Source organism: Vigna umbellata, chromosome 1 (assembly GCF_029865625.1).
Source record: "Vigna umbellata cultivar VRB3 chromosome 1, Vumbellata_1.0, whole genome shotgun sequence".
Taxonomy (NCBI): Eukaryota; Viridiplantae; Streptophyta; class Magnoliopsida; order Fabales; family Fabaceae; genus Vigna; species Vigna umbellata.
In genome coordinates, this window is record NC_142165.1 from 15,746,992 (window position 1) to 15,765,330 (window position 18,339).

The 18,339-nt window shown below is 27.6% G+C and overlaps 2 long non-coding RNA genes across 2 annotated transcripts; both read right to left on the reverse strand.

Annotated features, from left to right (window-relative positions):
- Positions 1 to 3,622: 3,622 nt before the first annotated feature.
- Positions 3,623 to 6,094, reverse strand: LOC148204773 (uncharacterized). Its single transcript, XR_015783915.1, has 2 exons — positions 5,674 to 6,094; positions 3,623 to 3,816 (listed from the first exon to the last, which is right to left on the reverse strand). It is a non-coding gene; the product is annotated as an uncharacterized LOC148204773 (long non-coding RNA).
- A 2,960-nt stretch (positions 6,095 to 9,054) lies between these two features.
- Positions 9,055 to 11,527, reverse strand: LOC148204774 (uncharacterized). Its single transcript, XR_015781733.1, has 2 exons — positions 11,107 to 11,527; positions 9,055 to 9,248 (listed from the first exon to the last, which is right to left on the reverse strand). It is a non-coding gene; the product is annotated as an uncharacterized LOC148204774 (long non-coding RNA).
- Between the last annotated feature and the right edge of the window lie 6,812 nt (positions 11,528 to 18,339).

Below are 18,339 nucleotides of genomic sequence, written 5' to 3' on the forward strand. Positions count from 1 at the left end.
TCACTGTCTCCTGTGTCCCAGTAACCAAACCTATGTTTTTACCACAACTAAACAAACCGCGTACAAACAAAAAAATAATAATATTTTTTTATAATAATAATAAAAATAAAATTTTAATTTCAACACCTATTTTTCCCTATTCTCCAATTATCCCTGCTAGAGTCCAAAATCAATAGAGACAAGTGTTGCACCTAAAAACAATACTCCTGGATGAAGTTAAAAAATTCAACAGTGAAGTGCTTCATGTGGAATACCTCATAAATTGGAAAAACAACCACATTTTTTTTTATCGAGGGTCATTGCCTACTTTAGAGACAGAAGTGTCCACTGTAATCATGCCACTGAGAAACCATATAAGACAGATACTGAGGGCTGTGTCTAGAAGAAGAAGAAATGGAGCAATTTTATTTCCTGTGCTGTTTTTCTTTTCACTTTAAAGGGCAAAAAGTATCTCTGTGACTTTTATTTCCTTTTTTTTTCACTGTTCAAAATTTTCATAATTTATTTGAATTTACTCGAATATTAGTTATTAAATGTATTAAAAAAATACAATATCAATGATGTCTGGGATTAATATTATTTTTAACTTAAAATTTTAATAAATATTTTTGTAAAATTTTATATATTGTTTAACTTTCTCACACATACTAAAATATATTTTTTTAACATGATAATTAATATCATGAATTATTATAGTATGATTTGTTATTTATTCTGTTTGTTGTCTCACTTATTATTGAAATATTTATTATTTATTAGGTCTATATATCATATAATTTATTATTGAGTCGTTATCAAATTATTTATGATGTTTCATTTCTTACTCAAAAATTGAAATATATATTTTATGATAGTACATGAAAGATTTTAACTGATTAGAAATATAAAAAAATTATAATATATAAATAATTACAAATTTTAACTTATTTTATAAGATTAAATTAAACTTAAAATCTATTATATCATAATCATATCATATTTTATAGTCTAAAAAACACTTTTTAACACTAACCATTTTTACACACTAAATTCAGATAAAGTATGGAAAAATATTATAGACAAAAGAAAATTGTGCATGTATATTTAATAAATATTTAGAAAGAGAATAAAAATAATTGATTTATGGATTATATGATGTGATAAAATGAATAAAAATAAATAAAATGTAAAGTATTTATATGTAATTAGGCTGTAGAATTAAATAATATTTTATTATCATATTAAACATAGATTAGACTGATTGACCAAGGTTCCTTCACAAGTTAATGAAGTCTTGATGCAACACCTATATGGTTGGTTTATAGATATATCCTTTACAATGGTCGGTATAATTTTTGATAATTAAATATTAAAACAAAGTAAAAATAAACCACTTTACCAATCTCACTGTTTCATAAAATTCACTGTTCATGCATTCTTCTTACCTAACTCTTCTATACCAAACAAATGTAAATATAATAAATACATTTGAACAAAATTTAGCATTAAAAAAAGTACCTTTTGTCTTGTTGAGCGCGAGAATGGAAGAGACGATGTTAACAAAATGAAAGAAAACATATCAAACAAAAACATTAAAAGACGAGATAATTAATTTATTCAAAATTTAAAAAGTTACTACTAAAGATGTTTGATTTTTTTGTAATTTCTCATAAGAAAAAAACACATTCTTATATAGTGTCGTAAATGCAGTTCCTTTTTATGTAGTGTATTATGAGAAGTGTGTTGATAGTTTATTACAATTTTATTTTTAAATTATTGAAATTTTACCAATAGATTTATATTTATCGATAAATTTAAACTAGTAACAAATTTTATTGATAAATTTTAAAATTTTAATATAATAAATTTTATTGATAATTTTATTTATTAATATATTTCTTTGTCAGTAAATTTTTTGATGATTTATATTTTATTTATTGATTAAAAAATCCATCGATAATTTATATCTTATTGTCGACAAAAAAATATGTTAATAATTATCGTCGAAAAAAATTTATCGACAGATTCATCAGTAATACATATTTTATTTACTAATAGACATATTTGTCGATAATTCATATTTTATTTAATGACAAAAAAATTTGCTAGTAAAATGAACGGTAATTTATTCTCCCAAATAGCCTGGTAGGTGCATTAGTTAAAGAAAGTTTCTCATTCACATAGATCTCTCACAATGGTCTACGTTGGAGGTGCACAACTTTTGTTTCTTCTATTACGAGACACAGTGATTCATCCTGTGGGAGGGATCTAGTGGTGATGGTTTGATGGTGATGAAGATTATAGTGATGACACAAGGACGAATTCGTTATTTGCGACGATTCTGGTTAGAGGCGCAATGAAAGAGATGAAGGTGTAATGTTTGTTTTCTCCAACAGTATGTGCATGGTGATCAGTGTAGAGGAGGCCATGGTTGCGGTGGATCGCGATTTTGTGATGGTTCTTGGGGCTGCTGGAACAAACAGTGATGGAGCGAAATAAAGTAACGCGAGATAGGATTTTGGTGTTAGGATTTGGTTCCTGGTTTCTTTGCAGGTTCACCAACATTGTTATGTTGTGCTTCACTACAAAAAAAAAAAAAACTCTAAAAGAAAAAAAGGAGGAGAAAGGAAGAAGAAGATGAACTATATGGCAAAATTTATCGATGAACTTTTTCGTCAATAATTACCAACGAATTTTTCTGTATTTATCGATGATTTTTGTTGTTGTTAATTATCTAACTTTTTTCGATATTTATCGACATATTTTTTGTTGATAATTATCGACAAATTTAACATTCCATTGATAAATCTTACTGAGTGTGTTATTACCGACAAATTTGGATCTATCGATAATTTGTTAAAAAAAAACATTATCGTTGACTTTTTTATGTTTCCAACGAATTTTGACCGTCAATAATAACTTTTTTTTCTTTAAGTAATTAATGGTAATTATGAAACAACTCATATATGTTCAGTCTCATGAAATATTTCTCGACGAGTGTGTTAGAAGTTTCATGTCAATTAAAAATTAAACAAAATTATACTATATAAATAGATGCAAATCTTAATTTAGAAGTGAATTTTGTAAGATTAAGTTAAGCTTAAAAATTCTTTTTTAACATGATATCAGAGTTATAGGTTAAATTTTATTTTAATGAAATTTGATTTTTATTGAGTCTATTATTTCATCTATTATTAAATATCATTAATATCTAATCTCAAGATACATAAACTTTAACATGAGAAATGTACTAAAAATCTTATACTACAAAACTAATTTATAATATATAAATAATACAAACTTTATCTTTCAAATAACTTCAATTAAGCTTAAATGTTTTATTTCTAAACATATCTAATTGTAAGTGAAGCATGTTCACTTTCTTTATTTTATCTTTTATGCAGATTTAGTCACAAACAAAATAGTGACGATGGAAGAAAGTGTTTGCAGCTCATCACCGAAAAGAGGCACATGGTAGAGTATATACAAAGTTACTCATTCATTATCAATGGATCTTTTAAATGTTAATATTTCATCAACATCGGATGTAACGCACTTGTATATTATATAGTCCACACTTCATTTCTTTCATTCTTTTTTTTCTTTTTTCTTTTTGTAATGTGTAACATCCCAATATCCCACATTGGATAATTCATAATTTATATATTGTAACATTACATTTACGGTAACATCCCGTAATCTCACACTTAAAAATTCACCGTTGATATATTTTAAACTCAGATTTCAACTATAAACTCCTAAATATAACTTGAATTCTTCTAACTTATTCTTCGATCTCTTTCTTCCTTGGTATTGTTTCAGACGACATTCCTTCATCTGCTCCCGTATAACGAATTATACGATCATCGCACATACCCAAACAAAACAAACACAAACAAGTAGGGTGAGCTAACATGCAACAAATCATTTATAAAACATATATAATTACCTTGATATAAACATCATATAATAATTATGTTCGACACTCTCATACCACAATTCCTATTAGACACTCGTCTCACAATACCCAATAGACACCACAATACCCAATAGACACTCATTCGGATGATAAGTTGATGAGCGGTCACGGGAGGTTATGCACTTGTAATGACTTCTACTTCTTCTTTTTTTTTTCTTTCTCTCTTTTTTTTTTATATACAAATACACTTTCAAAATACTTCATACCATTCACAAGGTTAATCCCCTCACTATGTCCAAAACCGGCACATAGACCAGGACCTCCTGCTCCTCTCACCACATAATTCATCCCTCTCTACTTGAGAATAGATGATTATTAGAGTATCAGGATAACCTCCAACTACGGGACCCTCAACATCAACATATACACAAATACCATAACATTTACTTAATCTCTCCACAAGACTCATACCATACTAATATTCCTCAACTCACATTATACCCCTACAAAATCTCCCCATACTACTCATAACATGTTCAGATGCATAAATTCAAATGCAGTATAATAAAATACAATTATCGCATAAATCACAATTATAATTCATAATTTCATATCTACCACAATAACATGAATTAATCAAACATTTTCATTCCAACAACATATATTGCATAATAATTTAACAGTACAAAATCTGTTCAATAGGATTTAAGTTAAAAACTTGTCGAGTAGACTTCCAGGAAAGAGAGGTGCGTCACAATGGACAACTTAAGTACCAAATCTTTCCTTAGCCAAAGCGTTCCTCAACTAGTTTTTAACAAATTTCTTATTTACAGATTTAAAACAACAGCATATAATATTAACACCGAAATTTAATATAGATATCAAAAAATAGAAATTAAGCAATATTAAGATCCCTGAGAAGATACGAAATTAATATCTCTAAATCTGTAACTCCGATTTCAAATCTGATTGGTCACAATAATTCACTATTTGTTATAAACTACATATTAAAATTTCAGGTTGATCCAACGGTTAACTAGATAGATATTGAGGTTTTACCGAGGTAACTCAAGTGCAGAATTTTAAGTGGTTTTCGGTTATACTCAAAATGCGAAACTAATTTCCCTAATCACAGACATTTAATTACAAATCTGAACGGTCAAAATGACTTAATATGTCTTATGAATTACATACTAAATTTTGGGCTCAATCTAACGGTAGATGAAATATATATGAAATTTGTACCATGATAGCTTAAGAACAACAATACAGTGTTCATCCGATTGTTTCACACTTTCGAAATTTCTTTCTCTAAACATAGACCTTTAATTACAAATCCGATCGGTCAAATTGTATTAATATGTCCTAAGAATCATATATCAAATTTTGAGGTTGATCTAACGGTTAAATAGGTCAAAATCTATATTTTTACCGAGACAACTTAGTAACAGAACTATAGGGTGACTAATTTACTCAAACTTGCAGTATTTATTTCTCCAAGTACAGACTTCTATTTTCAAATCCGAACGGTCAAAGTTTAGTAATAGGTCTTAGGATTCACATACTAAAATTTTAGCTAAATCCAACGGTGAAAACAATTAATAGAAAATTTTCACAACAGTAACTCGAAAATAAGAAATTATAATAATGAAAACTAAATTTATATAAGTGAATAGATAACTACCATTACCAAAATTTTAACATACTCATAACTCATATTCATTATCATAACATGGATAAAAAAAATCATAAACAAGAAGGATTAGCTCCCCTACCTCTATTCCAGACTTAATCTCCTGCTCCGAATTTGTTTCCCCGAAACCCTTCAGAACCTCTACTCTTCTTGCAACTAAAAATTTCTCCCTATCTATTTCTCAAGCTCTCACTTGATTCTTCTTCTCTTGGTGCAAAATACCCTTCCCTCCCATGGCTATTTATAGTAAAAAAAATTTACTATTCATTAATATTTTAATATTATTTATTATTTTAATATTATTTAAAAATAATATTTCAATCATTTTCTCACCAAATCTGATCCTAATTTCTACCTACTACTTTCTTCCATGCTAAGAAATCCAAATGCTGAAAATTTATTTTTACTACTTACTTTTTACTATTTACTATTTACTTTTTACTATTCCATTTAAAAAAAATTTTACTAAATAAGTTACCAAAAATTTGAACCTCTCCTTCTAAAATTACTATAATTTTTATATCCAAAATTTACAATTTTCTATCCATTAAAATTATTATTACTAAGAAAATACTAAAATTTACTACTATAAATATATATATATATATATATATATATATATATATATATATATATATATATATATTTTATGGTTCTTACATTCTCCCCAACACAAAAATTTTCGTCCTCGAAAATTCGAAAATAAAAATTTTTAATTTAATACTCATCTGAACGCATTCAACTAGAAAAGTCTCACACTCATAACCTGAATCATTTCTCTACTTATTTTGTGCATAAAATTTCTAGCATCTCAAATTGAAATGTACTCACAAAAATTAAAATCATAAACCTTCCAAACACTCTTACTTTAGCCCTATCACAACCATCATTAAACCTTCCTCACTAGTCTCAAAATAATCCATTAATGTTTTAAAAGAACTCATCACTCATAAACTATAAATCACAAGATTAGAGAAAACTTTTCATTCCTACTATAATCAGAAAGTGATTCTCCTTAGAGATCCTTATTTAAGACTTCCATGACGCTCTAAAACTCTAAGAATCATTCTTTTTCCGTAACAACTTTCCATTATATTTTCTCAACACAGTTTCCACTCCTAGAAATCGTACGCCTCCAAAAGCCACTTATGTTTACCAAAATTTTATACTAGATTGCTCCACCTTACCCTATACTTCTATTTTTCGTAAAATTTCTAATTACTCTAATGATTACACGGAGTCCAAAACACTATTACTAAATAATTCATCCTTATGTTTTCTTTTCTATACTCATTTATCAAGAACTTGTCCAAAAGTAATACCTATATTGAGTATGCTTTATAACATCCATATAAACCCTTCCACACTTAAGATCATGCATCATTTCCTTCACTCGTCCTTGATGAACTTATCTGATTCTCGGTAATACTGCCTTCACCCTTAACTACAACAGTCAACTCACAATTCTTGAAGACCATAAACTTCTAAAAACATATTTGAACCAAACCATCCTTTCGATCATACCCTAGACTATAATGTCTATCCTTCACTTGCATTGGTCAGATATCCCTAAAATATTGATCCTCATCTTTTATTTAACCCACACTAAATGTTGAACCACTATTTTCTTTCCCTGATAAACACTTCTGAAATATTTAACAAAACTAGAATAATCAAGCTTATTTCAAGATTATACTCCAAATTACTTCAACCTTCATGTAATTATTTTCCTAGCAAACATTTCTAGTCTAAGTTAAAACATTCTTCAAGAATTAACTTATAAACTCCAAATTTTAGGAATATAAACCTTGTCCTCAAAATACCTTCCCACATCCTAAGCTAATATGAATTCACAAACTTAATGTTGTCTCTAATCCAGTACCTAACAATTGCATATCTCTGATAAGACTCAACAGATCACTCAATCAACAATGTTATAAATTCTGAAACCACTTATTTTAATCTCAATAAGGCCGAATTTAAAACTAACTAGATTCCTTATCAATACTGCACCTACTCATTTAAATAAACCACTTATGCCACATAAGTTAAACGATCTAGAGAGATTATCAGGGCAATCAACCACAACCCACCTCAATTATAACGTGCTTCCCGAGATCAAAACCATACCCCAGGATATTTAGTGTTAACTAAATCTAAAATTTTTATCTTATGCGAACTAAAAGTAAGTATCAACAAGTTCACTCACACACATCACTTGATAGAGATCAAGGTGCGACATATAAATCTTTACCTATCCTTTACATCACCATTGAGGTTTGAATACTACCATATAACTATGCCTGATGAAATTGCTCCAATCACAACCTACAACTTCTTAATTATTCCTAATTCCCTAATCACATTAGTATTGCAACCCTCCTTTTTATCTATTTCCAAACTCTTCTTCTTCCTTATCTTGCCATGTTCATAATAATATCAATTCAACCTACACTACCTCTACTAACTTTAACATCCCAAAATCAATAAAATTTACAACCGTAAATCATGACATTTTAATCCTATCAAAAATACCAAATATTTGCATAAGTCGAAAGCCAAAATTTTCGTACCTGGATTTTCTCCACTACTCCTCATACAAAAATCACATATTCTCAAATCTTATCTCTAATACATTTACTGAAAAAAATCTAACCATCTCCTTTTAATCATCCATTTAGCTTAGAATCCTTCCAATACTTCATTCTTCTCTAAAGACCTCGTGTTCTCTTAACTTATAAATTTCTCCTCCTATTAAACTTTCTCTCAATCCTCTTTATGCCTTATACAACTTCTCATCTACTCTTCTTTGTCTAATATTTGATTTATTCTTAATCTACTTCAGTATTCCTATCCCTTTTTATTTTAAACTTTATCTTCAAATCTTCCACCATTTTCTTTCTTCAGATTCCAATCATCGCTGATACATCAATCCATGTTACCAATCTCACACAATGCCACTCTGTTTCTCATCAATACTTCCTTCTCTTCTGACTTCTAACGTTACTGATATACTAAACCAAACTGATTTCTCAAACCTTGCTACATTCATGCTTATCCAAAGCTTCTCTTAATCTAGCCTTTGAACTCAACTCCTTTTTGTGAAACTTAAGATATCTCATCTATTAATTTGTTCTAGAAACTTCTAAAAATTTTACTTCTAAACACCAACATCTTCACTCATCCTTTGAAACTTAAACTCTAATATTATATCTCCTATCAAGGCTTTAACTAATTCTAATATCTTTCCTTAAACCCTCAGAATTAAGAAAGGAAAATCATCTATGGTAAAAGTCATGAGTAGTTAGACATAATACTCTACTATCTAGATTTGGAGGAAATGGTAAATTATACCATTTAGACTCAATTCTTCACAGAGAAGACACGGAAGACCCACAACACAGAGGTCATCCTAAGGACGAACTGCTCTGATACCATTAATGTAACATCCCAATATCCCACATTGGATAATTCATAATTTATATATTGTAACATTACATTTACGGTAACATCCCGTAATCTCACACTTAAAAATTCACCGTTGATATATTTTAAACTCAGATTTCAACTATAAACTCCTAAATATAACTTGAATTCTTCTAACTTATTCTTCGATCTCTTTCTTCCTTGGTATTGTTTCAGACGACATTCCTTCATCTGCTCCCGTATAACGAATTATACGATCATCGCACATACCCAAACAAAACAAACACAAACAAGTAGGGTGAGCTAACATGCAACAAATCATTTATAAAACATATATAATTACCTTGATATAAACATCATATAATAATTATGTTCGACACTCTCATACCACAATTCCTATTAGACACTCGTCTCACAATACCCAATAGACACCACAATACCCAATAGACACTCATTCGGATGATAAGTTGATGAGCGGTCACGGGAGGTTATGCACTTGTAATGACTTCTACTTCTTCTTTTTTTTTTTCTTTCTCTCTTTTTTTTTTATATACAAATACACTTTCAAAATACTTCATACCATTCACAAGGTTAATCCCCTCACTATGTCCAAAACCGGCACATAGACCAGGACCTCCTGCTCCTCTCACCACATAATTCATCCCTCTCTACTTGAGAATAGATGATTATTAGAGTATCAGGATAACCTCCAACTACGGGACCCTCAACATCAACATATACACAAATACCATAACATTTACTTAATCTCTCCACAAGACTCATACCATACTAATATTCCTCAACTCACATTATACCCCTACAAAATCTCCCCATACTACTCATAACATGTTCAGATGCATAAATTCAAATGCAGTATAATAAAATACAATTATCGCATAAATCACAATTATAATTCATAATTTCATATCTACCACAATAACATGAATTAATCAAACATTTTCATTCCAACAACATATATTGCATAATAATTTAACAGTACAAAATCTGTTCAATAGGATTTAAGTTAAAAACTTGTCGAGTAGACTTCCAGGAAAGAGAGGTGCGTCACAATGGACAACTTAAGTACCAAATCTTTCCTTAGCCAAAGCGTTCCTCAACTAGTTTTTAACAAATTTCTTATTTACAGATTTAAAACAACAGCATATAATATTAACACCGAAATTTAATATAGATATCAAAAAATAGAAATTAAGCAATATTAAGATCCCTGAGAAGATACGAAATTAATATCTCTAAATCTGTAACTCCGATTTCAAATCTGATTGGTCACAATAATTCACTATTTGTTATAAACTACATATTAAAATTTCAGGTTGATCCAACGGTTAACTAGATAGATATTGAGGTTTTACCGAGGTAACTCAAGTGCAGAATTTTAAGTGGTTTTCGGTTATACTCAAAATGCGAAACTAATTTCCCTAATCACAGACATTTAATTACAAATCTGAACGGTCAAAATGACTTAATATGTCTTATGAATTACATACTAAATTTTGGGCTCAATCTAACGGTAGATGAAATATATATGAAATTTGTACCATGATAGCTTAAGAACAACAATACAGTGTTCATCCGATTGTTTCACACTTTCGAAATTTCTTTCTCTAAACATAGACCTTTAATTACAAATCCGATCGGTCAAATTGTATTAATATGTCCTAAGAATCATATATCAAATTTTGAGGTTGATCTAACGGTTAAATAGGTCAAAATCTATATTTTTACCGAGACAACTTAGTAACAGAACTATAGGGTGACTAATTTACTCAAACTTGCAGTATTTATTTCTCCAAGTACAGACTTCTATTTTCAAATCCGAACGGTCAAAGTTTAGTAATAGGTCTTAGGATTCACATACTAAAATTTTAGCTAAATCCAACGGTGAAAACAATTAATAGAAAATTTTCACAACAGTAACTCGAAAATAAGAAATTATAATAATGAAAACTAAATTTATATAAGTGAATAGATAACTACCATTACCAAAATTTTAACATACTCATAACTCATATTCATTATCATAACATGGATAAAAAAAATCATAAACAAGAAGGATTAGCTCCCCTACCTCTATTCCAGACTTAATCTCCTGCTCCGAATTTGTTTCCCCGAAACCCTTCAGAACCTCTACTCTTCTTGCAACTAAAAATTTCTCCCTATCTATTTCTCAAGCTCTCACTTGATTCTTCTTCTCTTGGTGCAAAATACCCTTCCCTCCCATGGCTATTTATAGTAAAAAAAATTTACTATTCATTAATATTTTAATATTATTTATTATTTTAATATTATTTAAAAATAATATTTCAATCATTTTCTCACCAAATCTGATCCTAATTTCTACCTACTACTTTCTTCCATGCTAAGAAATCCAAATGCTGAAAATTTATTTTTACTACTTACTTTTTACTATTTACTATTTACTTTTTACTATTCCATTTAAAAAAAATTTTACTAAATAAGTTACCAAAAATTTGAACCTCTCCTTCTAAAATTACTATAATTTTTATATCCAAAATTTACAATTTTCTATCCATTAAAATTATTATTACTAAGAAAATACTAAAATTTACTACTATAAATATATATATATATATATATATATATATATATATATATATATATATATTTTATGGTTCTTACATAATGCGAATGATGTAATATTTTTTATTAATATATAGAGAGAGAGTCGCAATTTCTTTTTAAGTATACGTGTGAATCGATCTTTGTAATGATTATATGTATCCGTATATAAAGTAATATATTTTAATCAAATAAATGTTCATATAAAGTGATATTATAAAAGGGAAATGTATTATATGCGACATTATGCGTTTGCACATTATTCTGATTTCATTTTTTAGTTATTATAGATAAAAGATAAAAGATACATTTATATAAAAAAATTGTCACTCGTGTACCATTTTATTGTTACAAATTGTTTTATACTTTATGAAAGAAAATATTAATATTTTTTCATTGAATGAAATTACTCTGAGAAATTTTATAAGTGTATATTTTCCCACCTAATGGACATTCATTAAGTTTCACCTCTCTTTATTTATAAGTTATAAATAATATCAGAAGTCTTCAGTCTGATGAAAATTAAGACAGGATAGTCAACAAGGTGTATTTCTGTCAAATTTATTACAAACGAACTATAAATAGTTTAATAATAATGATGATGAAACAATATAAATTGAATCGTTTGACTTATGTTGTATTTGTTAACAAAAGTCCTTTACTTTATTTAATTAGTCATTTAAAGCATGTTTGTTACTGCATTTTTCTTTTAATATCAAGTTTGAATCTAGAGTAAAAAATAACAAAAATAATATACATTGCTTTTATTTTTTATTTTTAATAGCATTATACTAAAAACTTCTAAAACTATTTTTATTAACCCACTAGAACCCAATTTACAAGTTTTTTTTTTATATAAATTAACTATAGTGTTGTAATTCAACTCTAAACTAGTCTTCTTGTTGAAATGTATCACTAGTTTTTTGGATTATATTGATTAAGTTGTATAACATATATACTAAACAAATTGTAATGTTAATTAAAGCCGACATCCCTTGCTAATCTAATGAGAGTACCTATTATTCTCTTAAACCTTTATTTATTCAAAAAAATATTTATTATTGTTAATTGATTCCTTGAAGGAAAGATAACCCATGTTTCTTTTATTATTGTTCAATGAACATATAGATTAGAAAAAAATCTAAACCCTAATTTTCTATCACACATGTATTAAGAAATGACTAGTGAAACAAACAAGCTAACAACCTGATTAAAGGTGTATTATTAACCAATAATGATGAAACACAAATCCTAATCAAGGGACCTTGTAATAATGTTCATACTTAATGGATATTATTTTCAATGGTGAACACACCAACCAAACTTTCAAGTAACAAATACCAATCTTTTCATATGCTCATGCATTTTCTAAGAATTTATTTCATAATAGAAAAATCTACCATATGTGGGTTGGTCCCAACTCCAAGAACAGTTACACAAACTCCACACTTTAGGTCAAAAAAATTACTATTTTCTCTTCATTTTACTTTGTCTTCTACTGTCATAAATCATGATCATTCATTAGACATGGAAACAAGAACATGGCACTATCAAATAAAACACTGTATCAGAATTCCAAGACATCAACATCATGTCAACCACACACTCTAATCATAATATAATTACATATTTCACAATCATTAGAGTTGCAATTCGGATAATGACCAGATGGTGACACTCATTAATAACCAAAACCTCTAAGAAAATTAAAAAAAAAAATAAAAAGGGAACAATTAATATTTTTTTTTGTTTAAATACAATCATAATATATTTATAATAGAAATGATAAATATATACACAGATCTAAACTGTAATAAGAATGCTGCTAAATTTCATGACAGACAAAAGTTCTAATTTACTATTCTTATGTGTTGTCCATATCTTTCCACAGGAATCACTGAAAGTTAGTATAATAATAGAAAACTTGTTTGCGTACCAAATTAAGATTACTTGAACTTGATCATAAGACAATGTTGTTAAACTATAATTAAACATCATATAAATATCTCTTTCCTAGCATAATTACAAATGGAATGTATCATTTGGAAATTTCCTAATTAGTTTTATGTTGTATTGTAAAAACTTTTACAATGTGTAATGAGTTTTTCTCTGATAATAACATTTTATAAAATTAAGAATTTTATAATTTTTTATTTAAACTTTAATTTTTATAACTTAAAAAAATCAAATTAAGTAATTATTATTATTATTAAATATTAATATTAATATTAATATTAAAATATTGTTTTTTTATTTCAGGATCCAAAATTTACCTAATTTGAAGATAGGTTTCTTATCATAGCCATTGAAATATATTTTTTAAGAATTTTAGGTACTCTTTTTTGCAGAACTGTCACCTACTTTAAACTTCCTAATGATGATGTCAAAAGACCAAAAAAGTCAATAATGATGATGTCAACGGTTCCATTCTCTGGCATCTTTTTCTCTTTTGTACTTAGTAATGTATTTGTGAGAAAAGAAAATAAAAAAACTAATTTTTATTGCATTATAAGAAAAACGACAAGAAATATTGTGTCAGAAATTCAGCCACTCAAGCGGGCTTAAAAATAAATTTTATTAACCTAGTTTTCAATATCAAATTTTACACTATTAATTCATTTGTCATTTTGTGAGAAATAAACATATATAGTGGTAGCTGAGAAATATTTAGAATAAAAAATTCATATAATGAAGTAAAGAACATGATGTTTTTCTCGTAGTGTTTCTCTTATATTGCCATGAATTGGCCAGCTGGAACAACACCGTCTATAAATAAAAACAACACACCAAACTATGTATGCCAACTTATTTTGAGATTAATCTTTTTGAAAAAAATAATTATTTATCTTAGTTCACTTAATGCATAATTTTTTAGAGTTACTGAATAAAAAAGTTAAATAAAATAAATTTTAAAAATTATTGTTAGAATATAATTTGTTTTTTACTGTATACATTTATTTTAAATATAAAGTTAATCTGTTAATATGAATCTAGAAACAATGTGGGGGTTCTGCTTTATTGTTGGTTTGGTTGTGGTCACTCTTCAGTGTCCCACTTAGTGTGTTGGCTCCAAAATCTTGTCCTCAAATATTTTATATATATATTTATTTATTTATTTATTTATTTATTTATTTCTGGTTACATGTAATAAAGGTATCTTGCAGATTTATTATGTTATTATTTTTCATAGAGTAGTCTATAGTTCTTAGAGTTAGTTAAGTGTACTTACAGAATATAAAATAAATAGGGTATGGTTCGTTTTTTTGTTATTTATTTAAATTGGATTTTTTTTTCATTGTTGTACACAATTTTATATTTTTGTATACTGAACAAACTTATTAAAATATTTAGTTTTGTTTCTCATACATATAAAAGATATAAGATCAAGTGAATAAATTTTATAAAATTAAATAAGATTTAAAGTTTATTTTTTAACAATAATTACCATTATGATAAACACATTACAAGTAGTTGAATATAATACGCGAGATAAATAAATTAAAAAGACTGAAATTCACAATAAGACAAAATAAATAACACTTAAAGGAAAATTAACAACACAAAAATTACTCGTTAAACAGGATTTACAGATAAAACAAATTAAGAAATAGTATTTGAGAATGTATCGATAATGATTATAATAGTTTATGTTTTGAACGAGGATATAGTTTTAGAAAATAATGTATTTGTTGATAAAGTAATTAAGTTTGGTATGAAGGGAATCCTGAGAACATGTGAGGAGATGTGTAAATTTAGCAAAGGAAGCAAGAAGGAAGGATCTGATTGGGGAGTGTTTGGACATAGAAAAGCTTCTCTGAAGTTGAAAGCACATGCATGTATAGAAAAGTAACATCAAAATCAGATTATTCCTTGAAAAAATTTCCAGCTACAAGATGCCAATAACATATTCTGATACATCTTCATGTGTAAAGGTATGAAACGGAGGCCCTCACGAGCATGCTCACCCATTTCTGCAAACACTTCTTAATATGGTAAGAAACAAAAGCGAAGAACTTCCAGCCGTATGAAGTAAAACAAATTAAAGCAAATTAGGTTAATTGGGTGAGCGAGTGATTCGTTTCACATCAATGCTTATCCAAAAACACAAAAAATAGTTATTGAATTTATGATGTATGATATATACAAAATTTATAAGTAGTAAAGTGGGTGTTAATTGAAAGTAGATAGAGCCTAGAATGTGACATCTGCTGAAAAATAGCGTTTTTAGACAGAATCATCACCCAACATAACGCGTCATTTCTAATAATTGTCAACCCATGCGTTTTCATCTTTTTCAACTTTGCTTTCTTCATACCATTCATTTTTTAACCATGTGCGCTCTATTGGGTAATATAATCATCTACACTCTCGTGTATTTATATATTTATATTATATAACTTCGTATAAATTTTAATCGTGGAAAGTTAAATTAAATTTAAAATTAACTTTTTTATATATGATTATAATAAAAGTTAAAATATATTATAATGTAATTTGTTATTTTTTAAATTCATTGTTTCATTTATTATTAAATTTTTATCGAATTATTTATTAATATCCAGTTTTTTCATTTGAAATATATATATATATATATATATATATATATATATATATATATATTTTCGATGCGAAAAATGTTAAAAATTTCAATTCGATAAATATACATCTACAGAAATTAGTCTATTAACGACTCGAACAGTGTTATAAAATCAATATTAAACATTCTCTCGTAATTATACATGCTCCCATAATACAATAATATATTTAAATTTAAGCATTTGTTGATATAATCAAATTAAAGAAAAAGTCATTTTTATAGTTACAGTGCAAACTGTTAGAGTTAATTATAAATAAAATCAATTTATAAATATAAATAAATACAAAATTTTACTTTACAAATTAATTTTATAAAATTAAATTGAATTTAAAATTCACTTCAAAATTAATTCTTATTTACTTTGTAATTTGAATAAAAGTTTTAGAGACATTAGATTATCTTTATATTATATATATATATATATTAATCAAAAGTTTTTTTTTTTTTTATCTTTTTCTACCTTTTCTTTCTTGGGATTCGCTTTGGTACTTGTACAAGGAAGAACTTTAACAGAATAAAGCAAAAAGTTGGTGTCTGCACTTTCTATTGTGCTTTCTATGTTTTTTTTTTTATATTTATTTTGAGTCTTCCTCTGAATGCTAAATGTACTGGATTTTTGTGTATCCAATGATTAAGATTTTAATCAAGTTAATTATGACAGATTCAATTACTGGGATATTCATAAGTACTCTATCTTTGTTTTAATTATTATTCATAGTGCCATAACATTGTTGGAGTTTGATGAATACAAAGTGTAATGATCATGGGATATAATCAATTAATTTTCTTTTCCCATGATAATTCAAACAACAGATTCATCTTTTAGATAAGTATTCTAATTACTGAAATTCTGAATTATTTCTCAGTAATTAATTTTTATTTATATGTGTATACTTTAATTCTATTTTGAATATATTGATTAAATTAGCTGTATTTTATTTTTCTTTTCCCTAATTTTCACTACTCATGATTTTTAGTCTCTCACTCGTTATTTTGAACCAGGTTCTTTATTTAATTTAAATATATGAAAGCGTATGATATATTTAGAATGGTAAATAGTTCAAAAGGGCCCAGAAATAGAATAGCTAAAACACTTGATAAATAAATTTAGGAGATTTTATGGCATTTTGAAAATACACCAATTTTTAAACATTGTTTAAGTTGAGAGAAATGAAAATTGATTATTTTTTTATGTTGATGAGTCTTCTATATTACAAAAAAAAAAAACAGTTTAATCAAAATAGTTTACTTCACATTATTTTTAATTAGTGTTTTAGCGGTCTTTATTTAGTATCCTTATTTTTAAATAATGGTGTTATTATGTCTTTATTTTCAAAATATAGATATCAGAAATTCGTATTTTTAATTGATATTGTAATACCCTAGGAAATCAGCACTATAGATTATCTGTCAAATCACAATCAATGCACGCCACATCATTCGCAGAACCATTAAAAATGCACTAAGCGCTGCATGCACGAGCGCCACTTGTCACGGTCGAAGCTTCTGAAGTCAGAAGTGGGGGTGCAGGTGTCAGCAGAGGAGACGCTCGTCCGTTTGGACGTGGAATTTACAAAACTGAGTTTTGAAAAAACTCTCTCTCTCACCTGCACGCACTCTTCATCTTCCTCAGAACTTAAACCTTCATCTTCTCCAACTTCTCTCTAGAAACCCTAAACTTCTCTCTACTGTAATCATCACGTTTCTTCTCCAATCAAACTTGCAGCACCGTAGGATCGTTCGTTCAGCCGTGAGCTTCATTTTGGACCGAACCAATCTCAGTTCTGAAAACGGTAAGTCTCCCAAGTTAGGTGTCGTTTCTGGATACTCCTGCGAACCCAGATTCTGTTGCATGCAAGGGTAGGAGTTGATATTTTCTACATTTCTTTGGCTAGATTTAGTGGAAGAAACTTAAGTGGCTGTTGAGTATAGAAGAGCTGTAGTTGAACGTGTGAAAGTCATACTTTTAGGGCGTACACTGCTATCCAGGTAAGGGAAGCTTATATATTTAATTCATATTTTGTTGAATGATTGATGATAATGCATGCTTGTGGATGAACGAATGAATGTATGTGTATAGTATGAGTATAAATGTATGATTGATGATGAACTGAAGGAATAGGG